Source organism: Callospermophilus lateralis, chromosome 4, assembly GCF_048772815.1.
Source record: "Callospermophilus lateralis isolate mCalLat2 chromosome 4, mCalLat2.hap1, whole genome shotgun sequence".
Classification (NCBI taxonomy): domain Eukaryota; kingdom Metazoa; phylum Chordata; class Mammalia; order Rodentia; family Sciuridae; genus Callospermophilus; species Callospermophilus lateralis.
Genome location: NC_135308.1, coordinates 107,255,811 through 107,268,246, shown reverse-complemented (window position 1 = coordinate 107,268,246; position 12,436 = coordinate 107,255,811).

Here is a 12,436-nt window from a genome sequence, read left to right as displayed (position 1 = left end):
TTTATCTTTGTTATTCAAAATAACACTTTGTGCACAGCTTAAAATTTTTCTGAGGAAACAAAGCGGTATGAAGTTAACTTAGTTAAATTTTCATCAGATTATTAGCTTCTAGAGCTCTTCAGGGTCAATGGAAAACCCAGTTCTGCACTGAAGCTCTATTTTTTTGCAAGAAATTCTATACTCATGTTACAACTTGAGATTCTCACCCATGACTGGATAAAAAGTTCCCATGGTTGAAGAAAATATTGGGTAGCTAATAATGACTGCTTGCTTTCAGCCAGTGATCAAGCTGGATTCTGAAAATTGTGTCTCCAGGACTGGCCACAAAAGCCCATTCAATCTGTGCCGGGAACACAGGGCTGAGTCAGCAAGCCTGGGTTTCCGCCTGTCCAATGATGGAAGACCTAGCCCCCGTGTTCTTTCAGGGAAGTTACACAAAGGTACTTTAAAAATGAGCATAATTTATTCTTGTTGTAGTCCTCAACACGGCAGTATTTGAGTTCTATGTGCAATAGTGTTTCTGTGGGAAAACATTCTGAATTAAAAATGAGGTTCAGAGGTTGGGGGCATAGCTCAGTGGTGGAGCTCTTGCCTAACAAGCACAAGGAATGGAATCCCTGTCACCACCAAGAAAAAAAAAGGTCTCTAAGAGCAGGTCTCTGCCTGCTTTGTCTCTACCTACACTATCTCATAGAGCGACCTGGGGACCTGTGTTCCCACTGCTCATCTATCTGTTGTCAGTGGCACTAGTGACTTGCCTGGTTTCAAGCTTCATGCCTCAGAACAGGAGGAGGGACAAGGTTCAGGGGGTGAGGAAAGCCATGGCTCTTCTCTCTATAGCTCCAAGTTTGGAGTGTTTCTTTCTGTGGTCATGCCTAGCAGAACTATCTGCTTCTCCCTTGTCCCCCAGTCCCCAAAACCAAGCAACAGTTCTGCATTGCCCACTTTGGAGTAAATTGTGCACAGCTTAAAATTTTTCTGAGGAAACAAAGCGGTATGAAGTTAACTTAGTTAAATTTTCATCAGATTATTAGCTTCTAGAGCTCTTCAGGGTCAATGGAAAACCCATGCTCTGACACATGTCCAGTGTCACTGCTGTTCTGAGCTACCTCAGCATATGAGGGGGTGGGCTTATCGTCAAAGAGAGCTTTCAGCTTTCCAGTTACATTAAGTACTTAACTATTTAGCAACAGTAGTGGTTTAGAAACATTGTTTAGTCTACCTCCAACAGGATTTAAGTCCTTTATCTGCTTGTTTATTTATTCCTCTTAAGAATGCTAAGAAATTATTACATTATCTTTTTCCATTTTACACATCAAAAATCAAGGTTAAAAGATGGAGTTATCTTCCTATGGTCATGGTCATCCATTTTACAAAAGACAAGGCTGTGAATCAAACCTGAGGCCAAGACTTTGTGGTCAACCACAACATACAAGATTGCACAGAAAATAGGCACTTCACATCCTTTCTCCAGTTCACAACTGGCTGTTTCCTGGCACACTCCATTTTTAGAAATGTAGTAGTTATCAATCATTAATACTTCATTATCAAGTAACAACTGACTCTTCAGTGCTGTTAGGAGAGGCTGGCTGAGACAGTGATACCTTCCTAAGTGCCCAAGAACTGGGATCCTCCTTTCTTGGGCACTTACTGTAAGAAGTTAGAAATGCAAAATGAATGTTAAAAGAAAATGGGAAAAACCTCAAAGTACTTACTCATTGAAGCAATTGGTGGTTTTAAACTGTTATCGCTCAGTTGATTCTAGATCTCTTCCCTAGTTGGAGAGCTTTCCAGGCTGTAGATCAGAGTGGCCTAGAGTCTGGCATACAGGGTAAATGAGTTCACCTCTGGGTGGTGCTGCATTTGCAAACCAGCGTCTGGGGAGTGATGCCATTTCCGGTGGCATGTGGGGCAAATGACACGGGTCAGCATTTAGTTTCTTGCTTTCGAAAGTGGATGAATTATGACTTCAAGGCTTTGGTATATATGAAAACATGAAGTGGTAAATAAATACTGAAAAAAATTCCCCCAAACCCCAGAATCTTCCTGAAAATTGGCTCTGAACTTGTTTTCACTTCACCTTTCTCAGTAATTGGAATCTAACTTATCTCAACTCTTTTTTATTCTAACAAGTCAGTTCCTCAGCTCTTATTATTCTCGCTTGCATTGTGCCTCCAAGGCCAAAAGGGTTGTTAGAAGTCAGAGGGAGGAAGTGAGAAAGGACTGCTAGGGAGATGGTATTTGTGTTCTAACTTATGCTTATAGGAACAGAGATCCTGTACCATAGTGTGGCGCCTATGGTTTACAAAACACCTTCAAATTCTTTCACTTGATTCTGCCCTCTTGTTGGAAGAATAGCCCTGGGAATAGCTAGGGGAAAACAAAGAAAATTAAAGGACTGAGCTAAGTTCCCAGCTAAACATAGCAAGCTTCTCCCTTGCTTCCATTGAAAACCAGCAGGTAACTCAAGCAGGACCATGTGTTTAGAAGGAAATGGTTCTTTGATTGTGCAGATAAGCACAGGGCTTTTGTTTTTTGTTTGGAATGGTAGTATTTAGGGGGAGAAACATTATCACCTCTTGTACAAATACCAAGATGAAAGAAAAGGAGGAAATTAATCAGAAAAAAAAAAAGAAGAAGAAAAAAAGGAAACGAAGCTTTAAGAAAACTTTTCTCAAAATAGTGAGACTTATATAGTGTTTTAAACATTTTTAGGATAGAGAATTTTTCCATTACATTAATTCTTCCCCCCACCCCCAGAATTGAACATTGCACATGCTAAGCAGTTGCCCTATCATTGAGCTTTATCTGCAACCTCCATAACATTAAATGGTATAAAATAATTAAAAAACAAGACTAACAGATTCCAAAACAGTCCTGAATTACATGCCTTCCATGCTCTGTTTTTGATTTTGTTTTTTAAATACTATGCTACTTAGATAAGATGACCTATAAAATGGTGCAGTTTTCATTACTCATTGTTTTCATCTTCCTATCTAGAGCCATCGGTCAAATTACTTTAACATTCTTTCCCATGAATTTGAATGCAATCATTACTGTGATTACTGTGAAGGGCTGCAATCTAGAACCCCTGATATTTTAAAATTCGCATTTCATAACTTGAAAAATCTGCCATTATTTTATCCTAGCAATTCTGTGAGTGGCAAATCTTTCAAGTGTTTTAGATTTCAGCTAGCCTGTGCACTGTGAGAATAAAATAACAAGCTACGGGTGCATGAGTAAAATTCCTCTTATCATCACAGAGAACAGAAGAGCTGGACTAATGCAAAGGATAATCAGGCTTATGCTGTTTAAATTTAAAATGAAGTTGTTTAAGGTCATCCAAAAAATTTTCTTGCTTCTAAGAGTTAATCATGATAACTGGCTACTTTGGCACATATCAAATCCCAGCGACTGCAAGGCTGAGGCAGGAGGATCACAAGTTCAAGGACAGAATGGGCGAATTTAGTGAGAACCTGTCTCAAAATAAAAAATGAAAAGGGCTGGGAATGTAGCTCAGTGGTGAAGCAGCCCTGTTGTTCAATCCCCAGGACAAAATAAAACAAATAAAAGAACATTGTAATGGATTTGAAATGTACTTCAACAGCTCGTGTGTTGAAGGCTTGATCCCCAAGGTAGCAGCTGAGAGGCGGGGGGCGGTCTTTGGAGCCTTCATTCATGAAAGCTCTGATTTCATTAATGGATTAATTCATTGATGGAGTCATACTTTATTTTGCTGTTGGGAAGTGGTGGAAGTTTGGGAGGTGGAGCCTAGTTGGAGAAAGTAGGTCCTTGGAGAAGTGCCCTGGAAGCGTCTATCTTGTTCTCTGTCTTTTCTTCTTTTCTCTCTCCCTTTTTGCTACCCAGCTGTCATGAGGTGAGCAGTTTTGCTCTACTATATGCTCCCTACTATGGTGTTCTTCCCCACCACATGCCCAGAAGCAATGAAGCCAAATGACCATGGCCTAAAACTTCTGAAACCATGGACCAAAAGTAAATCTTTCCTCCTTTAAGTTGATTTTCTTAGGTTATTTTGCACAGCAACAGAAAAAGGACTAACACCATGTTAACAGCTACGATAACTGTTCCAGCTTCTATTGTGATTCTGGCTCCATTTCATTCTCCAAAAGTTTGGGGAGTTGTCTGTTTTTCTTCACCACATTTGACTTTTTCCTCAAAGATGACAACTTACAAATGTTTTGTCCCTCAAATGTGCGTTCTCATACAGACCTTCTTTCACAAAGTCAGCTCTCATTGTTATCTTCACTCTGCAGATGATGAAACAGGCACAGAGAGAACAGAACTTGAGTGACGTGTGATCTTGACAGAGCAGGCAGGCTGGAGCCAACTCTTATAACTGCAGTGTGTGATCTTTGCTGCCTCCTCAGTGGGAGGCCAAACAGGGTGCACTGTCATCATTGTCATTCTTAAATTATGTTGCTCATTTTTAGAAGGTAGTGCATGCACATGGCACAAAACTTCAAAGGCCATAAGAAGCATGAGTGAGAAGGAGTCATGCACACTTTGGGTTTCCAAATCCTTGTTTCTCTTCTAGAAGCAATACTGCCTGCCACTTTCTTCTTGTCTCTTGTGCCTAAAAGCTTCTATATAGATGTTCTATATCTTTCTGAGATATATTATTTTCTCTTCCTTTCTTCTTGAAGATCTAATTGCTTTCTATTAAAGGCAGTTGTTTGGGTATAGGCTTTACTTAGAATGGATGTTAAACTGTAGAAATGCTTTGGTAAACAGATTTTCAAACACGCAGATATTTAAAATGATATTGGAAACCCAATCCTCACAGCAGCCTGCCTCAGGAGGCAGACAAATCTGTTTTGGGAGGCAGCACCATGACCAACCTGGGCCTATGGTGAGCCATGGCGATAGCATGTCTGCTCATGGTATGGGTTGAAGCCAAAGGTGTGATGCTGTGAAGCAAGTGAGCTGTGAGAGTCTCTGGCTTTGCAGCCAACAGACTTGGGTTTAAAAACCCTTTTAGTCATATGGCTGCATGACCTTGGCAGTCACTTAATTCCCCTGTGACTATTTTCTCATTTACAAAATGGTGATAATAATAACACAACCTAGATAGATGCAAAGATTGAGAAAACAAACCCAGAATACAGTGTCCACAGGACTGTATATAAAAAGAGCTCTGTATCATTAACCATGGCCCATTTAGTCATTCTCTCTTTATTTCAGTCAAAAAATAAAATATAATAAGCAAAAATAATTCTGATAGGCACTATTCTAGGTAGTAAGGATAAAGTAGTGAATAAGGCTTTTGTGTACTGGGAATTGTACTCAGGGGTATTTTACCACTGAGTTACATCCTCAGCCATTTTTTTTTGAGACAGGGTCCAAGTTGCTAAGGTGGTGAAAGTGTTCCTGCCCCTGCTGTCTGACAGGGTCACAGTGTGGGAGATGTTGCAGCAGGGCCGACACATCTGGAAACCAAAACTATGGGGTGCCATGGCTGCTCTGATCCTGGGAATATTAATGTGGTTAACAGGAAGCGTCTCAATCCAAATTAAAAACATATTTTGTTAGAATGTACAGGCAAGTTCCCAGAAGGAGACTAAGAATATGACAAAAAAAAAAAATGTCCTGAGATTTGTTTTAAGACTAACGTTGTCTAGAATATAAGTAAACACAAATACGTAGTCCCAGACCAGGATTTCTGGGAAAAGCGTAGATTACAAGAACTCTTTGCTCCGCAGTTGACATTTTCTACTAGGTCTCCTGATCCAAAAGTGCAACCTGTGCGTAAGCCTGATCACAGGAAAAGAATTGTTGTGACAACAGTGCAAGGCCCGCCTTTTATAGCTTATTTAATTCAAGGAAGACTATGGTACCCTCCTAGGGGCAGGGAAGCTAATCAGAATACATTCCCCTTACCCACAGACCCTCCCTTGCCATTTATGGGAATACCTGACGAAAATGGAAGACATATAGTTAATGTAAATGGAAAATGGACTGACGTACAGAATCTGCCCTTTAGTGAGAGGTTACAAAGGTTCAAAAATTGGTGTACCTTGACCAAGGAACAAAGAAACTCTTTAGCAGTTTAAAAGGTTAATCATAGCTTAGTAAAAGATCAAAAGGAAAAGCAAAAATAGAAGCGTGATCCATGTTCCATGTAAAAGTAGAATGCATGCTAAAAGGTTGTGGAACTCACAAGGGAAATATGTAAATCAGGAAAATCAGGCCAAAAGGCCACCTGTTAACCATCTGAAAAAGTGTATTTAAGAACACAAGAGCCGGGTGCTGAGGTGCATGCCTGTAATCCCAGTGGCCTCGGGGGCTGAGACAGGAGGATTGTGAGTTCAAAGCCAGCCTCAGCAACTGCAAGGCTGTAAACAACTCAGTGATACCCTGTCTCTAATAAAAAATACAAAATTGAGCTGGGGATGTGGCTCAGTAGTTGAGTGCCCCTGAGTTCAATCCCTGAAACCCCGCCCCCCACCCCCAAAAATAAGAACAAAAAAGAATAAAAGGCTCCACAGGGAGCAGCAGATCTTTCTGAAGACTGTTTGAAGTTGTATCTTTTATTTTATTTATTTATTTATATGCAGTGCTGAGGATCAAACCCAGGGCCTCATACATGCCAGGCAAGTGCTCTCCCACTGAGCCACAACTCCAACCCATGAATTTTTTGTTTGTTTGTTTGTTTGTTTTGTGGTGCTGGGGATTGCACCCAGGGCTTTGTGCATGCAAGGCAAGCACTCTGTCTTGCTTCTTTTACCAACCCACTCTTCCTCCAGGACTCCCTGGATCTTGTAGGGACAGGACCTTGGCACAAAGGCTGGCTTCAAATTTGCAATCCTCCTGCTTCAGCCTCCAGAGTTCTTGGGATTATAGGCATGTGCCACCATGCACAGCAGAATAAAACATTAAAAAAAAAAAAAAAAAAAGGGCCTTGACCTTACAAATTTTTATTTGAGTTGGGGAAGGCAGACAATTAAATAATACATAAAATAATACAATAGGTGAAAGACCAGAGGATAATAAGCGCTGGGTGAGGAGATTGCAGGGACTATGAGTCGGCATTTTATTTTTATTTAAATAAAAAATTTTGGTAGTACTTGGGATTGAATCCCAGGGCACTCTACCACTGAGCTAGACTCCCAGCCATTTTTTTAAAATTTTATTTTGAGACAGAGTCTCACTAAGTTGCTGAGGCCAGCCTCAAACTTGTGATCTTCCTGCCTCAGACTCCAGAGTTGCGATGAATACAGTCAACCGCTACTGCTTGAGGCATAAGTTGGCATTTTAAATAAAAGTGGTTTGAAAAAGCCTTCTGGAGAAGACAACAAATGTGTAAAATCCTGAGGAAGGTGTTAGAGCAAACTATGGTGAACTCTGGGGAAGATACATTCTGTGAGAAGAAACAGGAGGCAAGTCTGACTAGGTTGGAAGGAAAAAGAATCAAGGAAGAAAGGGGGACAGATCACAGGCCATCTAAAAGACATGGGCTTTTATTTGGGGGAGCCACTGTGAAGGGTTTGAACAGAAAAATGACACTTCTCACCAATTTTAACATGGTCATGCTTGTTGCTCCATTAAGAAAATTGTATGGGGCAAAGATTGTGGCTGAGAGGACCAAGAATGAGGTTCCTGAATATTGAGGGAGTTGTGGCTTGGATCAGAGTGGCACTGGCCAAGGGATGAAAAGTGGTCTAATTCTGGATGTAGTGTTAAAATAGAGGCAATAGAATTTGCCAGTGGGGAGAGGTGCAGTGTAAGAAGAGGTGACGAGGATGGGTCCTTGGTTTTTTGGCCTGAGCAATAGCAAGTGTGATGTTGCCATTTCCTGAGAAGGAGGAAAAAAAAAAATAGGGAGAAACAGGTATGGAGAGTGAAAGTCAAGTGTTTCATTTGGAGCTTGTTAGGGAGGTTGAATGGGCATTTGAATCTACAAGTCTGGAGTTTAGAGAGGTCCTAGCAGGAATTTCAACTTGATTTGGTGAAACTAGAGAAGAATGGAGTCTCAATAATTGAACCCCAGGACAGTCCAGATATAGGAAGGCTGGGAGATGAGGGTGAAGCTGTGAATGATTCTGAGAAGACATGGTAATGAATCAGGAAAACCATAAGACTGTGGGGCTTTGGAAGTGAAGAAGAGAAAGTGTTTCCAGGAAAGATTCAGAAGAGACAGTTGATAAGTCAAGCGGAATGTTAAAACCATTGGTAATAACAGCATGTTAAATATTGGTGGCCTTGATGGAGGGTGGGGACAAAGGCTAATTGGAATACTTCAAGAGAGAGTAGGAATAGAATTGGAGACAGTACCTGGCTCAAGGAGTTTTTCTACAAATAGAGAAGTAGAAAATGGATTGTCTGCTGGAGAGCAAAGTGGAGTTATGAAAGTTTTATCTGCTTTTAAGATGGGAATGATGATAGCTGGCTTGTGTGCTTACAGGAATGATCCAGTAAACAGGGAAAAGCAGATGATGTGGGGGATGGGGGAATAGGGCAGGACTGATGGAGCAATGTTGATTAAAAAAGGGTGTGGTCTATGGGCTGGGGGTTAGCTTAGTGGAAGAGCACTTGGCTAGCACGTGTGAGGCCCTGGATCCTCAGCACCACATAAAAATAAATAAATAAAGGTATTGTGTTCATCTACAACTAAAAATTAAAAAACAAACAAACAAAAAAAGGTGTGATCTAGTACCTGGAAGGATTGATTGTCCTTGGACAGGAACACATCAGGTATCAGCTGACAGTGATGGTGGTGAAGGTTTTATTAGAAGACGGAGAAACAGGACACATGAAATACTCATCTGGGGAAGCATGAGAGAGGCTGTAACTCTGAGCAACGTGAAGAGGTCACGTCAGGGTTGTAGCTGCGTCCCTTGGTTTTCTCTCCTCTGACCCAGCTACATGGGTATAGGCGCAGAGTAGGCAAAAAATTATAGTCAAGCTTAAGAGTTTTGCCTTTTGGTCTGTATTAATGTACATTCATATGATGTTCCAAAATTATAATTTACTTAGAATGATGATTTATTTGAAACCAAAACCATAAAAATGAAAAATTAGGCAGTGAAAAATATTCTGGGTATAAGGACAAAAATAATATTCCCTTAATATCAACAATCTTTTAATAATTTCAGTCACAGATTAATTGAACTTTATGAAAGCCACGATCATTTTATCCACATTTTCTATTTTAAGGAACATGATTATTTTTCTTATCTTCTTGGAATGGAATGCTATACACAGGCCACAAATCAGCTCATTAAATATTTACTTATAGATGTATTTATTATAGCCAGTTGGTGTGTGTTTGTATTTAGATCCATGCCTAGTTACCTTAAAAACGTGACAAAATTTGGCAAATCACAAAACAAATTTTTTTCTTGTATTATTTTAACAGCCTGCATGCTTTTGATAATTTCTCTTCAAAGCATTTGCATTTAGCACTTTCAAGGACATAAGAATAAATAATTTGTTTCTATTGCAAGGCTAAGGTTGTAGGGATTTGGGAGGTTATGGATTGAGAAGCCAAATCAGAGGTTTCATCCCAAACCAAATCAGAGGTTTCACTATGCAGGATGGATGAGATGAGAAGTGAATTTATTTTTATTTATTATTTTTATTATTACCTTTTTTTTTTTTTTTTTTTTTGTGGAGCTGATGCATGGTAGGCAAGTATTATACCACTGAGCCAGAACCCCAGCCCTGAGAAATAAATTTATAAAAGATCCTCTTCTGTCAGGATTTCTTTAACCTTTCTACAAGTGTTCTTAGATGTATTATGTTTTATGCAAATCCTGCATTCTGTAGCTTAGTAGTTCAGAGCATGACTTTGCAGGCTAAAAAATTGAGTTCGGGGTCCCAAAGTACTTAACCCGAGAGCTGTATGACTATGGGAATGATACTCAACCCCTCTGTGTCCTTTCTGATTTCAAAGATGAACATGCAAAGTGCTAAGTAGAATGCTGGGCACCTAGTAAATGCTCAGTTTATTCTAGGCATTAGTAGATGGAGGAATCTAGTTCAACAAACCAAGTCATTTTGGTCATAGCCACCTTTTTGACTATCAGGTGACCCTGGCACACATCCCAAGCTCTATAGATAAACAAAGTTGTTAGGATAGTCAGCCGAGCGTGGTGTCCTGACCACTGACAGACTGTTTCTTTCTTTCTTTTTTTTTTTTGAACTGGAGATTAAATCCAGGAGCGCTTAACCACTGAGCCACACCCCCAGCCTTTTTTTGTATTTTAGAGACAGGGTCTCACTGTGTTGCTTAGAGCCTCTAAGATTATAGGTATACACCACTGCACCCTGCTCCAGACTGTTTCTTAACTGACTGTTTTGAGAGAAGGCAGGTTTATCAGTTGATATAGCCCACCCTTATCTCGCTTAGTGCAAAAACCCCTTCCTCCTACCTTGGGGTGTGGGGATTCACATGTGTTATTGCTGCCCAAGACACTCTCTGTCCTTAAGGCTCTGATAAATTCCCTTTGTGCACTATAGATCCATCTGCCTCTGTTTTTGGTCTCACATCTCCTGCTGCCTTTGGCAGCTGGTATGCATGCCCTGGGACTGGGATTTTCTGAAATAGTATACGGACATCTATGCTTTTGTAGTATAAAACAATACTTTAAAGGACAAAGTACAAAATAAAACATAAATACCGACAGGCACCCTATTTGATAGGCCCAGCTCCGTGGACTTGTGTGACCTTCTCCCTACAGGAACAGTCTCTGCAGGAGAGAAGACTACAGAAACCACCCTGAGGCCAAGTAAGACTCAGGGAGACTGAGCAACTGTTGGAACCACACAGTCAGGCTGAACTTGGACCAGGGACCCGGCTTCCTGGTCCTGGTCCCATAGTTCCACAGCCACAGTTCATGATTTTATTTATTTTTTTTTAAAGATTATAAACCTTTGGCTCAGAGGCTCAGAAGGTTGAGGCAGGAGGGTCCCAAATTCAAAGCCAGCCTCAGCAATTTAGAAAGGCCCTAAGCAACTTAGTAAGACCCTGTTTCAGAATAAAATTTTTAAAAAAGGGCTTGGGATGTGGCTCAGTGGTTAAGTGTCCCTGGGTTCAATCCCTGGTACAGGAAAAAAAAAAAAAAAAAAAGATCATAAACCTTTTTTACCAAGCCTAAATAATTTAATGAGAAAGGAGAACTGGGCCTTACATTTTGTAACATTATTCCTCACCTCTAAATAATATTATATTGCATTAGAAGACTAAATCACTAGCTTATAGTTTCCTGATTCCAGTTCTCTCTCCTTCCTTTCTCTCTCTCTTTTAATGACTTAACCACTTGTTTAAAATGTGTAGGTCAGTATTTGGTTCATTCATACTTGTCAAACAGATCTCCAGACCTTTTTTCATCTTGCAAATCTGAAACTCTGTACCATTGAATAGCCCCACGCCCTGCTCCCGACTCCCTAGCCCCTGGTAACTTCCTATTCCATTGTCCACTTCCCTTACATTCACCTGATTACTACATCTTTCAGAGCACAGCTTTGTCAAATCCCAGGCTGGGAGCTCTCAGATCCTCTATGTTTTATTTCTAGTCAGATGACAGCTATTTTTTAGTTACAACAAATTTTCCTTTCCTCAATCCATGCTGCCATAAACCATGCACACAAAGAAGTTTTACCCTTAGATATGAAAAATACCAGAAGGATCTGATCAGCAGAAGCTGGCAGAGAATCTTCTTTATGGTTTTTTTTTTAAAGAGAGAGTGAGAGAGGGGAGAGAGAGAGAGAGAGAGAGAGAGAATTTTTTAATATTTATTTTTTAGTTATCGGCGGATACAACATCTTTGTTTGTATGTGGTGCTGAGGATCGAACCCGGGCTGCACGCATGCCAGGCGAGCGCGCTACCGCTTGAGCCACATCCCCAGCCCCTTCTTTATGGTTTATACTCATAATCTGCACTTCAAAAATTTCTCTTAAAAATGCCTTTAATCTTTATTTTAAACTTGTCATACTTTACAGCTCTATCAACTACATTGTCAATTTAAGAAATCTGGATGTTCAAAAATTTGGTGCTTTTAAGTGGCATTATCAATTAACTATAACAGTGGTGCTGTTATTTTTGTTAAAACTAAATGCAACCATTTATTTACGTAAGTGGTAGCATTACAGATGCAGTAATTTTCCTAATTTTTAAAATTATCTAAAACTTGGTCATACTACATTTATTTATTAAGGTTTTTTTTTTTTTTTTTTTTTTTTTAATCCAGGGATTTAACTTGGGGTGTTTAACCACTGAGCCACATTCCCAGCCCTTTTTAAAATTTTCTATTTGAGACATCCAGTTTTCTTAGGACCTAGCTAAATTGCTGAGTCTGGCTTTGAACTTGTGATCCTCCGTCCTCAGCCTCTTTAGCTGCTGGGATTACAGGTGTGTATCACTGCGCCCAAAGACATATATTTATAAAGCAAATGTTCTCAAATTTTAAAATGTTA